Below are 16,982 nucleotides of genomic sequence, written 5' to 3' on the forward strand. Positions count from 1 at the left end.
GTGGACCGCACAAAGTTTTTGGAAGACATCACAGCTGTTTGTGAACTTTGGACCTGTGAACCAAGGGAAGGCTCTCTCGAAGGCCTCCATTTCCAGATGGCTCTCCGGCTGCATCACGCACTGTCATCGGTTGGCAAACCAACCTTTGCCCGGCCTTCCGAGAGCCCATTCGACGAGAGAGATCGCTGCTACCACAGTGTTCTTGTCTGGTGTGCCCCTGCTGGACATCTGCAGGGCTGCTATGTGGAGGTCGACGCACATCTTCACGAGATTCTACGGCGTCGATCGGGATTCCAGGGAGGAGTCAAGAGTCGGTCAAGCAGTGCTGCGCAACCTGTTCGCTTAAGGTGAGCCTGGTGAGGAGGTAAGAGATGCTTAATGTTGAGTTTTATGTAATGCTTAATGTTGAGCCTTGCCACCTCCCGTGGTTGCATGTGTGTACTGCTATGTATTCTTATAGTCATGAGCATGTGAATCCATGCCAGACCCCATGCTGGAGAAGGAACAAGTTACTTACCTGTAACTGTTGTTCTCCAGCATGGGTCTGGCATGGATTCACATGCAAACCCACCTTCCCTACCCCTCTGCGGCTCTTCACTTGGTCATACTGCCACTTTACGTGCTACCAAATCAGTATCGGTTTCGTTTCTGATCTGTCTTTCTCAGTAGTAACCAATCACTGGTCTCTGGGTCATACTGCCCCCAGCCAATGACTGCCCTCTCCCTAAGCCCCGCCTCTGGCAGCCATCTTCAGATTTTTATCGCACGCTCCAGTGTTGGGAGTCCTCGTGTTTAGCTCTCGAGCTTTTGCTGCGTTTTCGCGCTTTTTCAAAGAGAATTTCTCATTTTTTTTGTCAAATGGAGCCTCAAGCTCCACCGTCTCTACATCCAATTAACGGGTATCCGTGTCGGATTTTTTTCTACGCCCCTCAAGGGTGAAGATTTCATCGATTTACGCTTCTTGGGGGATTCTAGAGTTTCTACGGCCTACCCCAACATGGCCCAGGAGAAAGGAAGCTCGACGCCCGGAAAGCTGTTCATCAACCACGAGCCAACGCTCTGGTTCAGGGAAGAGGAAATCCGAGAACTCGGGTAAGCTTCTGGAGAGGCCCGGTCCATCTCAAAGGATGCGGCCGAGGGAGAGCGTGGCGGTGACCCTCCCCCCAAGGTAAAGGCCTCAAGCACGCCTAAGGCGGTGAAGGCCTTGATTCACCCGGCCAAGGCCTCTATCGAGGGAGACGCGGCAGCCCGGGCGCCGCCTGTGGAGGCTACTCCAGTGGAGGCGACCTCGGGTCCAGAATCTCCCTGCCTCCGCGGAAGGAAGCCTCTTTCAGACCCATCGAAAAAAGACGCCCGTGAAGACCCCAGCGGAAAGAAGGGGGGGCGGTGACCATTGTGGACACGGACACCACATCCGACGAGGAGCTGGTAGAGATCTTAGAGGGACTCGACGAGGGCGTCGAAGAGGCCCGTCCCCACGGGAGGGATCCTGACGAGGGTGACCACGAGAGTGACTGTGGCACCGGCGAGGGTCCTAGTCACCCGTCGCTTCCGGAGCCGCGGGATATCTCTGCAGCCATTTTGTTGGCAATACAATCCTTGTGTTAGGAGATAAGGACGAGATTGCCCTTACCACCTACGGAGGATCCGGAACCAGGCTCGAAGGAGGAACGAGAGCCGGGCCCGGCGGGAAGCCCCAGAACAAGAGAAGGCGGATCCATCCAGCCCCGCCTTCTCAGCCCTCGCGGCCTGCTCAGCCTTTACCCGTGCCCCCCGTCCCTGGGGTTGACACAGGAACAGACACGGCCTCGACGGGTACAGACGACGCGGTGACGATGGGCCTCCCCGTCTGAGATCAGTACTTTCCATGCAATGAATGCCAGGGCATCCGAGCTTTTTCAGCTCTGCCCCGAAGAGAAGAAGGGTTTCCTTTACCAATGGCGTGAGGCCAAGAGGAAGGCAGTCCTCGCCGTGCCTCTGCTGATATGTGGGACGAGGGTCTCGCACTTCTCAAGAACCCGTCTACGATGCCTGCCAATAAGGATCGGTACGAGAAGTAGTACCAGGTCCCCAACGCGGCCCCTTTGTGCCTTATGGCACAACCGACCCCTGACTCGGTCGTCTCAGAGGCGGCCAAGGAGAAAGTGGGGGGGCGTCGGCTTCAACGTCAACTTCCCCACCTGACGGCTAAGGGAAGAAGCTGGACGCAATGGGACAATAAGTTATCTCATTGGCGGCAACAACGATTAAGGCGGCCAACGCCCTCACGATCGTGGCTCGCTACGACAGGGAGTTATGGTACAAGATCGACCCCCCCTGTTGGACTTCCTATCGGATGACAAGAGGGCCGAGGCCCTGGAGATCTTGCAAGAAGGTGTAGTGGCGTCGGACCACGCCATTACAGTGGCAACGCACATTGCCGACACCGTTTTCTGCCAGCTAGGCACCGGCATTTGTCTTAGACGAGGTTGGCTCAAGGCGATGGATTTGGTTGGACATGCCGTTCGATGGGAACAACCTGTTTGGGAAAATGGTGGATGAGTCCCTCCAAGCCATCAAGGCGGACACGGAGACAGCTAGGGCCCTAGGTGTTCAGAGCACCGGAGGCAAGCAGGGTGCCTCCAAGGGATTCGGCGGTGGCTCCTCTACGTACCGCCAAGCGGCCCGCTCCTTTGTCACAGGAAGCCTATACAGGACGAGGCAAGTCGGGTGGGCCCCGCCGTCGTCGCCAGGGTGGCCAAGGCGCCAAGGTGTCCTCCAAGCAAGATTGAACCGACAGCATGGTCGGGGCCCCCACCGAAGCACCCCGGTGGGAGGCCGGCTGGCGAAGTTAGTCATCGTGTGGAAGTCCATCTCCACCAACAGTTGGGTGCTGGACGCCCTGGCCCAGGGGCACGCTCTTGAATTTCTAAAAAAAAGTGCCCCCACATTCCATCCATGGTCGGGAAGGAAAATCACGTCCCTCAACTGCTATTGGAGGTAAGGGCGTTGCTCAAAAAGGTGCCATCGAGCTTGTCCCGAAGAGGCTCCGGATTATACTCTAGGTACTTCCTAGTGAAAAAGAAGACAGGAGGATGGCGCCCCACCCTGGACCTGCGACGACTGGACAAGTACATCAAGGCACAGAAGTTCCAGATGGTCACCCTCCAGCACGTGCTGGGACAGCTGGAGGAGGGCGATTGTTGTTGTTGTTGGATTTGGAGGATGCGTACTTCCACATCCCCATTGTGAAAGGACACCGAAAGCTCCTCAGATTTGTTGTCCAAGGACGGCACTACCAGTCAAGGCCCTCCCGTTCGGATTGAAGTCGGCACCCAGGGTGTTCACCAAGTGCCTCACACCGGAGGCTCCACCTGCAGGGGATCCACGTCTACCCCTACCTGGACGACTGGCTCATCCGAGCAAGGACAAGGGAGCTCGCCGTGGATAACACAGCAAAGACCGTCCAGCTGCTCACGGACCTGGGATTCTCCATCAACTTTCCCAAATCCCACCTGGTCCTGTCACAAGTCGCACTGTTTCTGGGAGCCAAGCTCGACACAGTGGCACGTCTGGCCTCGCCGTCGGAGGAAAGGACGAAGGCCATCCTGGGCAAGGTGCAGCGTCTGCTGGCCACGGATGTGGCCAGTGTGAGGTCCATCAAGTCCCTCCTCAGGATGATGTCCTCCTGCATATATCTCGTGCGCCTGTGCAGGCTTCGAATGTGCCCTCTGCAAGAGTTCCTCGACTCCCGTTGGATCCAAGCGACGGGCAGCTTCGAGGACAGGATCCCGCTCGACGAGACCTTCCGACGAGCGATCCGGTGGTGGGACACCCGCGCTCATCTGACGGTGGGCACAGACTTTCAGACCCATACCACCAGATAACGGTGAAGACGGATGCCTCCCTGGAAGGGTTGGGAGCGCACACCGGAGAACTTCACGCGACAGGCCTTTGGCTCCTGGAGGAGAAGATGCTCCACATCAACATCCTGGAGCTCCGTGCAGTGTTGTGGGCCCTCAGGTCCTTTCTCCCGTCCCTCAAGGGCAAGGTGGTGAGAATCTTCACCGACCACACCACCATGTTCTACATCCGGAAGCAGGGAGGAACCAGATCCCAGCCCTCTCCAAGGAAGCCCAGGATCTTTGGCATTGGGCCGACACCCAAGGGATGTTTCTGGTGCCCTTTCATCTGGCAGGGATAAAAAACACCATCGCCGACTCACTCAGCAGGGAGCTGTGCTCTTGCCACGAGTGGGGAACTACGCCAGGATCAAGTGGATCAACTTTTTCGGCAATGGGGCAAATCCCAAATCGACCTGTTCGCGACGGCGACAAACTCCAAGTGCCAGAGGTACGCCAGCAGGTTCCCCCGCTGAGGAGCTTGGGCGATGCTTTCTCGTTCCCCTGGGACGGCCTGTTCCTATATGCATTCCCTCCGTTGCCGTTGCTGCTCCGCCTCGTCAACCAGCTCAAGAAGTCCCGGTGCAGGATGATCCTAGTCGCACCAGCATGGCCGAGGCAGATCTGGTTCCCGGACCTTCTGGACTTGTCAGCGTCCCCACCAGTCAAGCTGCTGACGGACGCGAATCTTCTCTCCAAAGAAGGAGGCGCCATACTTCATCCCGACCCAGAGTCGCTGAACTTGCAGGCCTGGCTCCTGCAGCACTAGAGTTTGGAGGGTACGATCTCCCGGCTGACTGCAGAGAGGTCCTTGCAAAAGCCAGGGCGTCCTCAACTCTCAAGTGCTACAGACATTAGTGGAAGAGGTTCTCTGTCTGGTGCCCTGCACAGAAGATTAACCCTCTATGGTTTACGGCCCCTCAAGTGCTGCCGTACCTACTGCTGCTGGCCAAGGCTGGACTGGCTCACGCCTCCAAGATGCATCTGGCTGCGATATCCCGATACACCATAACCACAGAACGGCGTCCTTGTGGTCCCATCGCCTGGTGAAGGAATTTATTAAGGGACTGTTCCGATAGTTCCCGCCGGTGAAGGGCCCTGCCCCGGCGTGGGAACTCAACATGGTGCTGACCAGGCTCATGGGGGTGCCATTCAAGCCCCTGCATTCGGCACCGTTGAAATTCCTGTCGTGGAAGACTGCGTTTCCTGTGGCCATCACCTCCTCACGGCGAGTGGAAGAGATCCAGGCCTTATCTTGCAAGCCTCCATACTTCACTTTTCACGACACGAGGGTGGTGCTGAGGACACACCCCTCTTTTATGCCCAAGGTGCCGTCGGACTTCCACCTCAACGAGCCCTTGGTCTTACCCGTTTTCTTCCCGTCGCCTTCGTAACCGGCCGAGAGGACTTTGCACTCGCTGGATGTGGCTGGAGCGCTGAAGTTCTACGTGGAACGCACAAAGAGTTTTCGGAAGACCTCATGACATGGGAAGGCTCTCTCGAAGGCTTCCATTTCCAGATGGCTTTCCAGCTGCATCACGCACTGTCATCGGTTGGCAAACCGACCGTTGCCTGGCCGTCCGAGAGCCCATTCGACCAGAGCTATCGCTGCTACCACAGCGTTCTTGTCTGGTGTGCCCCTGCTGGACATCTGCAGGGCTGCTACGTGGAGGTCGACGCACACCTTCATGAGATTCTAGTGCGTCGACCGGTATTTCAGGGAGGAGTCCAGGGTCGGCCAAGCGGTGCTGCGCAACCTGTTCGCCTATGGTGAGCCTGGTGAGGAGGTAAGAGCTGCTTAATGTTGAGTTTTGATGTAATGCTTAATGTTGAGCCTTTTTTCCACCTCCCGTTGGTTGTGCTATGTATTCTTATATTCATGAGCATATGAATCCATGCCAGACCCCATGCTGGAGAAGGAACAAGTTACTTACCTGTAACTGTTCTCCAGCATGGTTCTGGCATGGATTCACATGCAAACCCTCCCTCCTACCCCTCTACGGCTCTTCACTACTGCCACTTGCGTTCTACCAAATCTGACGATGGCTGCCAAAGGCGGGGCTTGGGAAGATGGCAGTCATTGGCTGGGGGGAAGTATGACCCAGAGACCAGTGATTCAGTCTACTGAGAAAGACAGATCAGAAACGAAACTGATACTGTTTTTTTTCTTTACCGAGGATTCCCGGCCTGACGGGGAATATTCATGAGCATGTGCCTCCATGCCAGACCCATACTGGAGAACAACAGTTACAGGTAAGTAACTTGTTCCTTTCTTAAATTTTTGCAGGCGAGTAGCAGCATTTGTTTCTCCTACTGCAATTTGTCCACATTTTTAAGCAGCCTAAAAAAGAATATCCATCCCCTGGATCAATATTTGATACATTTGAAAGTGACACAAACGCCTTATTTCGTTTTGGGAACTTTCGATGGTACATGCTCATGGTTGCGTTTGTGATTTTTATATATTTTTTTTTAAATATTTTACATTTCTTTTTTTTTTTTTAACTGACTTTCATTATTTTAGTATTTCGTTTTTTAGTTGTACTAACTACAGTGGACCTAAGTTTTTTTTTTTTAAATTGAAGTTTGTTCGGTTGTTTCATTTTTATAAAACTTTCTAAAATAGATCTGTTCATGTTTATTTCACATATCTTAATTTTGCTGAATTTCCCATTATTTTGAGTTACCGCCTGTTTTTTTGGAGATTTGCTGATGGTGCAGATTACTTCTGTTAGATTTCGCACATCATTTGGTCAGTAGTTTCAAAGTAGTCCCTAATCCAAGATATTAATTTTCCAAATCGAATTGTTCCAGAGGTAGCTATATTTTTTGATTTTGTTTTTTATTGTGTGTGTTTTTGACTGAGTAAAATAACTGCTCCATTGAAATTATACTATTAGTATTTTGTGATGCTTTTGTTTTATTTTTGAGGATATGTGGACTTGGAGCTGCTGGAATAGTAGTAAGATATTAGGTGATGCATGTTGAAAGTGCTGCTACACAACATACAATTATTAAAGCAGTTCTAGAACTAGACAATGTAGGTTATATTTGTATTTCAATAGGAAGTTTGTACTATATAAATATGTTCAAATTTAGTGTTTTTTATGTTTATTTTTAATTTGTTGACTTTAGGTTTAGCATGTTGAATGCAATTCATGAGATGTGTTACAGGTTGCCTCAGTGGTCACATTGGGACTATTGAAAAGTATATTGGTATTTTCCATGGTTTGTTATGAAGGATATGTGAAGGTATACGACTTCATCTTGTGCAATAAATGTTGTTTCTGCTGTAGGTTCTTTGAAAAATACATCTACTTCTTATGTGATATTACCAATAGTTGTAAAGTCAGTGGAAATGTTTATTTCAATATCCTGTTGGCTAGTGATGCATGCTTTTATGTTCCTTTTTTGGAGGAATGTTGTGTGGCTTTATTTTACCGCTTTCTTTTTATGCAGTGTTTTCTTGCTGAAATGTAATAATAAAGGGCATTTTTGTTAAAGGACTGTTTTGTTAATGGTTTTTTATGTTTAACATAGTTGTTTTTTGTGAACATTAGATTTTTTATTTTTGTGTAACCCCAATTTTATTTTACTTTTATTATTGTACATGTTAGTATTAAATGTGCTGCATTAAATATTTGTATTTTTTAGCTTTCATTGGGCAGAGTATAATTTAGTTGTAATTTGTTGAACTTTGCAAGTTTTATTTGTGATTTTTTTTATTTGTTATAAGAAATTATACCTTCAATTATTGCACTGTTTTTCCCTTCTTAATCTTATCTTCTCTTAATGTTTCACCTATACAAAAGACCTGTTATAAAGGGTAACGTGTATGTTAATCCTAGTGTACCATTAGTACATATATTTGTTAAGTCACTTATTGATTTTAACATTACATATTTTACACTATTACAAGATTACTTAAATAACTACACATTTTAGTTTAAGCAAACAGTATTACGTTGTTATAAATACTGTTCAACAGGGATACTTGTTGAAGCTGTTTAGCAAGAGATGAAACAAACATACACACGTGTTGCACCTGGTACTAGGAATTTTATTAATTTCACAAGACTAAATGGAAAGACATTATACAAGTGTGACATTATTTATGAGTAATGATGTTGTACTTTTTGTTTGGTCTATACACCTTTAAACTCTTAAAGGTGTAAATTGTATGTACGCAGTACTACCTACATTACTTTGAGCGGATGTATAATGATTTAAAGTATATTATTTTAGTAACATATATAGATGAATATGATATGAAGCATATATTTTTCAAGCTCTATATTGTGTATTCGGTTTAGCTTACGTGCTTGTACATTAGAATTCTAGTAAATGAGCTTTGGTACTGTTCAATGCACGCACTCATATGTACATTATGTATAAATGAGTACGCTTCTAATGTGGACCGTACACTTTGAGCTGTACATTCGAAGGGATTGTGTCCTCCGACGTATTCCTTATCTTAGATATAAATCCTTCAGCTTTGCTGGCCTCGGAAAATTTTTTCGCCAGAGGGCGCTGCGCGTCGATGATCGCCGAGTCGATGACCCTCGACGGCCTCCGTGCCGACGTCGACGTCATCCTGCCTATAAAGGCCGCGCGCAGCGTCCGTTGCTCAGTTCCGTTTTTCCGCGCTTCGTTGTGCCTCGGAACACCGTTGCTCAGTTCTCGTCAAGATAACGTATATAATAACTACTATTTACCTCGATATCGATGGCATCCTCCTCCGACCCGACGACCCCTCGGTCCGGTTTCAAAAAGTGCCGAGACTGCGGGAAGAAAATGTCGTTGACGGACCCTCACAGGGTCTGTTTGTGGTGTCTGGGAATCACGCACCAGAGTTCGGAGTGTGAGGAATGCCTTTCCATGACGGCGAAAGCCTTGAAGGAGCGTAGGGGGAAGCTCGAGAGAGGTAGGTCAACTTTAACTTCCTCGAAAGCTTCTTCGGTAGAGTCGAGACGTTCGTCTCCTCACCATAAAAAACACTCTCGATCTAGATCACGAAGTGGCTCCCACCACTCGTCGACATCGAGACACTCGAAGAAGAGACGTAGGAGATCCCCTTCGTCATCTTCGTCGAGTTCTCCTGAGAGAGTTCATTGCCCCACAAAACGCAGCTCGCAAGCTGAGTGGGAGGAATTCAGGAAAAAGATGCTAAGCGTCTTCGAGAAAGCGGCCTCGTCCCCCTCGAAGACAGCTGAGGGTGATACCCCGGGTAAAAAACCCAAAAAATCTAAACGCCGCGAGTCGCAGTACCCGGCGGAAAAGTCAACCCGAAAGCGCCTCGAGCCATCGGGAGATAAAGCATCATCGACGCCATCGTCGAAAACTCCTTCGAAACAGAGGTCGGCGCCATCGACGCCGTTGTCGAAGGATCCATCGGCGCATCAGTCGATCGAGTCGACGCCGACGTCGACGCCGATATCGACGCCGGTGAAGGAAAGAACCACGGCTACTCCACAGCCAACGGTTAGACAAAAGACCTCCGACTCGACGCCGAGAACGTCGACGTCGTTCTCGAGCAGGACTCCGATCCTTTCGAGTTCTTCGAGGCCTAGTACACATTTCTCGACGCTTTTCACGGCGCCTTCGAGTACTTTCACGTCGGTGTCGACGACATCGACGTTTTCAAGGCCTGTGATGATGGCTCCTTCTGCATTGGAAATGGGGTTTATACCATTCCAAAAACCAATGTATCCCCCTTTAACCTCGATTTTTGAGGAAAGGGAGGATTCAGACCAAGATATTGATTTACAGAGGACCACATCACCAGAGCCAGAGACTTTCGCCTCTGAGGAAGGAAGATTAAAAAATCTTCAGGATGCACTTCAGGAAGCTAGTGGCTTGGACACTTCTCCTGAAGCAGAATTTATCAAACCAGACCCAGGAGAACATGCGGAGACTCCATATAGAGCTCTGATGTCTAGAATCATAGAATTTATGGGTTGGTCTGCACCTTCTCCTGCCTTTCAGCAGGATGACCTCACTGACATACTGGACAAGGGCCCACAGGAGGATCCTGTGGTTCCATTTCACTCTGCTCTACAGAGAAGGATTTTGACAAACTGGGAAACGCCAGAAATTATCCCGGCAGTAAATAAAAAACTGTCAACAAAATACAGGGTGGCTAATTCTGACCCTGAATATTTGTCAAAACACCCTACTCCTGAGAGCTTGGTTGTACAGGCTGCAACCTCATCAGGCAGCACATCTGCATACCCCACTGCTCCGCAGGATAGGGATGACAAAAAGTATGATGCCATGGCTAAGAAGGTTTTTTCTGCCTGTAGCATGGCGTTAAAGTCTATTAACGCGACCTGTACGCTCGCTAGGTTCAGCCACACCCTTTGGGAGTGCGCTTCATCAGCGGCTGACTGCCTCCAAGAAGGAGAGGAAAGGGACGCATTTTTAAACATCATCAGGGATGGTAAAGATGCGATGTGCGAGACCCTACAAACTGGCCTAGATTCTGCTGACAGTATCAGCAGGGCCATGGCGGCAAGTACCACAATCCGCAGGCATGCGTGGTTGAGGAAGTCTGGTTTTGCCTCTGACGTGCAGACCAGGCTTTTGAATATGCCCTTTGACGGTTCTACCCTCTTTGGAAAGAAGGCGGATGACAGTTTGGAGAAACTGCAAACGTCCAAGGCAGCAGCCAAGTCATTGGGAGCTGCTATCCGTCAGAATACCTTTCGTCCTTCGGGATCATCGTGGAGAGGACGGTCCTTTCGTTACTATTCCTCATATGGAAGGGGCAGGGGACGACCGGCTCAAAGAGGCCAAGGAAGATTTACCCGTGGTGGACGGGGTAGGGGAAAGAAAGCCGCACCCGCAGGAGCAGGAGCCACTTTACCTTCGGCAACTGCATCAGCCGCTTCAAAACCACTCTGAGGTCTCCCCTCACAGAACACCAGTAGGGGGCAGGTTAACTCACCATCTGACGGAATGGCAGGCTATTACGTCAGATGCTTGGGCTCTGGAGACAGTGGCCCAAGGTTACTGCCTGCCCTTCCTACATATCCCTCAGAGTCATCCACCGGGGAACAACCCTTTGAAGCTTCCAGATCCGCTCCTCTTGCAGGAGGTTTTAGACCTGCTAGAGAAAGGTGCCATAGAACTGGTACCTGTAGCGGAAAGGAACAAGGGTTGGTACTCCCCCTACTTCATAATACCGAAGAAGGACGGAGGACTGAGACCCATCTTAGACTTACGGGAATTGAACAAATTCCTCCGAAAGGACAAGTTCAAGATGGTGACTCTCTCTCAGATCCTTCAGGCCCTCCAGCTTCAGGACTGGTTGGTATCTCTAGACCTCCAGGACGCTTATTTCCATGTGCCGATCCATCCCAGGCACAGGAGATACCTGAGGTTCGCAATTGGCAGCTCTCATTATCAATTTCGAGTTCTGCCATTTGGGCTAACCTCCGCCCCGAGGGTCTTTACCAAGCTAATGTCGGTTGTGGCTGCAAGTCTAAGGAGGGAAGGGATTCATGTCTACCCTTACCTAGACGATTGGTTGATCAGAGCTGTATCTTCGGAACAGGCTCAGAGACAACTGGATTATGTTTGCCACTTCCTTCACAAGCTGGGCTTCTCCCTCAATTTAAAGAAGTCACAGATGATACCATCACAGAGACTCCAATTCATTGGAGCAGTCCTGGACACTTCCCTGGGAAAAGCCTTGCCACCAGAGGTGAGGGCTCGAGATATTCTGCAGATGGTCATCAGATTTCAGAATGCCCAATATCTCCCAGCCTACGACTTTCTGAGGTTGCTAGGCCTCATGGCATCCTGCATATTCCTCGTGCCGGAGGCTCGCCTGAGAATGAGATCCCTCCAGTGGGCACTGAGAACTCAGTGGTCACAGTTCTCAGGAAGGATGACAGATCTCCTTCGGATCCCGGTCAAAGTAGCCCGAGACCTTCAGTGGTGGGCCTGTCGGGAGAACATCCTGAAAGGAGAAATGTTTTGGCAACCATGGCCGGAGATAACAGTAGTCACGGATGCCTCACTCACGGGGTGGGGAGCTCACGCCAACGACTTGACCATCAGCGGTCGTTGGTCTCCATCGGAGTCCAGACTACATATCAACCTGTTGGAGCTGAGAGCCATCAGACTAGCGCTGAAGGCTTTTCTGCCGTCTGTACGGGGAAGAAACGTCCTAATAATGACGGACAATACAGTGGCCATGCACTACCTCATCAAAAGAGGAGGCGTAGGCTCACTACCACTGTGCAGAGAGGCGATGCAGCTCTGGTTTTGGGCAATTCAGGAAGGAATCTCTCTATCGGCAATTCACCTAGCCGGAGAGAAGAACTTGACAGCGGACGCTCTGAGCAGGCAGAGCACAGTCTCTCACGAGTGGGAGATAGCTCAGGAAGTCCTTCAAGAGATCTTCGCCCTTTGGGGAACCCCTCAAGTGGATCTGTTCGCCACCAGTATCAACAGGAAGTGCGACAGATTTTGCTCAAGGGAATTTCCCCCGAGAGGAGCTCTAGGAGATGCGTTCGTAGTGGACTGGGAGTTCCCACTTCTGTACGCGTTCCCTCCGGTCCCTGTCATTCCTCAAATGATCAGGAGGTTGAGAAGGTTTCGGAAGACCATGATCCTAATTGCCCCGGATTGGGCCAGGAGAACGTGGTACCCGGACCTTCTAGACATGTCCATCTGCCCTCCAATTCGACTGCCATACAGAGAGGATCTTCTCTCGCAGAAGGAAGGTCAGGTTCTCCATCCAGCCATCAAGACCCTCAACCTTCACGCTTGGTGTCTGAAAGGTTGAGGTACAAGGATTGGGACCTTCCGGATGATGTTATGGAGGTGTTGCTTTCGGCCAGAAGGCCGGCAACTAAAACTCTATACCGCTGCCGTTGGAACAAATTTTGCAGCTGGTGCAGAGAAAAGAATATTGAACCCTTTTCTTGTGGTACACCTATGGTGTTGTCATTCTTACTTTACCTGGCTAATTCAGGCCTACAGGTTGGCACAATTAAGGGCTATCTCGCAGCGCTATCAATCTTTAAGCGCACTGCAGAGGAGCCTTCATACTTCAAAATTCCATTGGTAATACAATACCTAAAAGGATTAACTAATGTTTATCCCCCGAAACCTTTTCAAGTTCCCTTATGGGATTTAAACCTAATTTTAAACTTCCTAAAGGGTGCCCCTTTTGAACCACTACACTCTTGTTCATTGAAGCTTCTCACCCTCAAAACTGTTTTGCTAATAGCATTGACATCTGCTAGAAGGGTTAGCGAGTTGCAAGCCTTATCGTGTAAACCTCCACATACAATCTTTTACAAGGACAAAGTTGTTCTTCAGGTGAAGCCTAACTTCCTCCCGAAGGTAGTCTCGGAGTTTCACATCACTCAGAAGATTATATTACCTTCTTTCTACCCTCCTCCTCATCCGGGGAAGGAGGAAGAGAGACTGCACAGGCTGGACCCTAAGCGAGCCTTGAGCTTCTATATCAGCAGATTGGCTAAGATCAGACAAGCAGACCAACTCTTTGTAGGTTATGCAGGACATAAGTTGGGCCTTCCAATAACAAAACAAACCATCTCCAGATGGATTATTTTAGCCATTCTGGAGTGCTACAAATTGGCAGGAAAGGAGCCTCCTCAAAATCTAAGGGCTCATTCTACCAGGGGTATCGCAACATCCTCAGCCCTTCAAAGAGGGGTGCCAATTCGAGATATATGTGCGGCTGCCACATGGTCGTCCGCACATACATTTACCAAATTCTATAGCCTGGATTCCTCCTCTAGTCAAGAAACTAGATTCGGCAAGGCTGTGTTACACTCTGTCCATTCTGGAAGGGTAACATAACTTTTATTACTCCCGCCTCCAGTCACAATACCACTGCTATGGGAGTCTATCTAAGATAAGGAATACGTCGGAGGACACAATCCCTTCGAAGAACTAGTTACTCTTACCTTGTAACGTTCTTTCGATGGGATGTTCCTCCGACGTATTCCTTATCGACCCTCCCATCCATCCCCGCAGTATGACTTCCTGTGGGTTTGCAGCCTATGCTCCTTCAAGGTGATTAGTCTAATCCAAAAACATTACTGGGGACTACAAAACGGAACTGAGCAACGGACGCTGCGCGCGGCCTTTATAGGCAGGATGACGTCGACGTCGGCACGGAGGCCGTCGAGGGTCATCGACTCGGCGATCATCGACGCGCAGCGCCCTCTGGCGAAAAAATTTTCCGAGGCCAGCAAAGCTGAAGGATTTATATCTAAGATAAGGAATACGTCGGAGGAACATCCCATCGAAAGAACGTTACAAGGTAAGAGTAACTAGTTCTTCTGTATCGTGCTATTTTTCCTGTTTAGTATACATACTTGTATGTTCTAATTGTAAGGACATTTGACGCTACGGTTTTACATTTGAATTAACAATATGGTTCTCCAGCATGGGGTCTGGCATGGATTCACAAGCTCATGAATATTCCCCGTCAGGTTGGGAATCCTCGGTAAAGAAAAATCAGTATCAGTTTCGTTTCTGATCTGTCTTTCGTAGTAGTAACCAATCACTGATCTGTGTCATACTGACCACAGCCAATGACTGCCATCTCCCTAAGCCCCGCCTCTGGCAGCCATCTTCATATTTTTACTGCACGTTCAAGTGTTGGGAGTCCTCGTGCTTAGCTCTCGAGCTTTTGCTGCGTTTTCGTGCTTTTTCAGGTGAATTTTCACATTTTTCGGTTAATCGAGCCTCAAGCTCCACCGTTTCTACTCCTGTTAATGGGTACCCGTTGCGGGATTTTCCTACGCCCCTCAAGGGTGAAGATTTCGTCGAATCAACCTTTTGGAGGATTCCAGAAGATTTGCGGCCTACTTTGAGATGGCCCAGGACGCGAGTTTGTCACCCGGACCCAAGCTGTTTCGCAGCTGCCCTGGATGCGGGCTGCAGAATGTGTTTAAGGAGGACAAACATTTTCGATGCCTCTACTGTCTTCATGGGGACAAGACTCATGTAGAGAAGGACTGCCAGTTCTGCAAGAACTTGTCGGAGCGGACCATGAGGGACCGTCGATCCCGTCTCGCCAGCTGGTTGGAGAAGGGCTGAGAAGAAGAAAGGGTCCGAGTGGGCTTCTAAGTCCTGTGCGGGCGCCCCGGCGACGGGGGCCCAACACCAGGCCAAGCGCCGCGTGTCCGCTGGCTCTGGGAGCGCCGAAAGGTCGGCTCTTCGGTCGCCAGGCAGGGCGCACCTTCCCCGGCACCGTCAACCACGAGCCAGCGGTTCGGGGAAGAGGAAGTCCGAGACCCCGGGTAAGCTTTGGGAGAAGCCCCATCCGACCTCGGGAGAGGGGGAGCAAGGCGTTGTCCCTCCCCTAAGGAGGAGGCCCGGGACGCACCTAAGGTGGTGAAGGCCCCTACCCAGCAGGCAAAGGCCTCTATCGAGGCGATCGCGGCGACTCTGGCCAAGCCGGCAGAGACCCCGCCAGCGGAGACTGCCTCCGGGACGAGTTTCCCTGCCGCCAAGGAGGGAATCCTCTTATCAGCCCATCGTCATGGCCACCATGATGGAAGAAGCGAGGGGGGGCACGGTAGCCTCCTCGAGCTCGGAGTCAGCCTCGGAGGAGGAACTGACCGAGGCCGTGAGGAATCTCGAAGTCCAATTCGAGAAGGTTCGATCCCGTAAGGAGGATCCTCGAGAGATAACCGAGGAAGACGACGATGGCGAGGAAGAGCAGCCTTCCCTTCCGGCGCAGCCGGAACCTAGGCCTCCGGATAGCTCGGCAGCCATTTTGTCTGCGATCCAGTCCTTATGCTCTGAGATAAGGACGAGATTACCACGGCCCAGGCCGGAGGACCCGCAACCTGGGCCGTCGGGAAGTCCTCAGAACAAACGACGGAGGACCCAACCCTCTCCTCCACTCGCCCCCGTAAGGCCTACAGTTCCCTCCTCATCCTCCCACGAGTCGGGAGATGACGGTGCGGTGGGCTCGATGATGGGTTCTGAGGGCGACGGAACGGGTCTCCCGTCTCCCGGGCCTCTCCGCCCGACGAGATTGGCTCATTCCACGCCATGATCGCCAGGGCGTCCGAATTTTTCCAGCTCTGCCCGGAGGAGCAGAAAAAGGAAGGTTTCCTCTATCGGCGCCGGGAGGCCAAGAGGAAGACTGTCATTGCGGTGCCTCTAATCGATGACATCTGGGAGGAGGGCCTGTCGGTACTCAAGAACCCCTCCACGACACCAGCCAAACGGGACCGGTACGAGAAGTAGTACCGGGTCCCCGAGACTGCTCCCCTGTGCCTCAGGGCCCAGCCAACGCCAGACTCAGTCTTCTCGGCGTTCGAAGAAGAAAGCGGCGGGGTAAGGAGCCTCAACGTCAAATTCCCCTCCGGACGGCGAGGGTAGGAAGTTAGACGCCATGGGGCGACGGGTCATTTCGGCGGCGACGACGATCAAAGCGGCCAACGCCCTGGCGATCGTGGCCCGTTACGACAGGAGCTCTGGTTTAAACTGGCCCCCATATTGGACTTCCTACCGGACGACAATAGGTCTGAGGCCCTGGAAATATTTCAAGAAGGCGAGGTGGCGTCGGACCACACCATAACGGTGGCAACCGATATTGCAGATACCGGGTTCCGCCAGTTGGGCAACAGAGTTTGCCTACGACGACGGGGTTGGCTCCTGGCGACCGACTTCCGTCAGGACGTCCAGACCAGGGTGTTGGACATGCCGTTCGACGGCAGCAAGTTGTTCGAGAAGGCGGTGGACGAATCCCTCCAAGCCATAAAGACGGACACGGAGACGGCCCGCGCCCTAGGAGCCCTTCAGCAACGAAGGCCCTTTCGGAGCTCCGGAGGCAGACAGTGGGCCTCCAAGGGATCCAGCGGTGGCTCGTCGTCCTACCGCCAGGCGGCACGCTCCTCGTCTCAGGAGGCCTACAGGGGTCGCGGCAAGCAGGGAGCGCCTCGCCGCCATTGGCAAGGTGGCCAGGGCGGCAAGGCCACCACCTCCAAGCAGGACTGAACCGGCCGTGGCCTCGGGCCCCCACTGAAGCACCCCGGTGGGGAGCCGGCTGACGAATTTCGTCGGCGTGTGGAAGTCCATCTCCACCGACCGTTGGGT

General features: G+C 51.4%; 1 protein-coding gene across 3 annotated transcripts in view; it reads left to right on the forward strand.

Annotated features, from left to right (window-relative positions):
• Positions 1-16,982, forward strand: part of PIMREG (PICALM interacting mitotic regulator) — a 440,278-nt gene that overhangs the window by 176,966 nt on the left and 246,330 nt on the right. The window lies entirely within an intron of this gene.

Source organism: Ambystoma mexicanum, chromosome 9 (genome assembly GCF_040938575.1).
Source record: "Ambystoma mexicanum isolate Mex_15411 chromosome 9, UKY_AmexF1_1, whole genome shotgun sequence".
NCBI lineage: Eukaryota > Metazoa > Chordata > Amphibia > Caudata > Ambystomatidae > Ambystoma > Ambystoma mexicanum.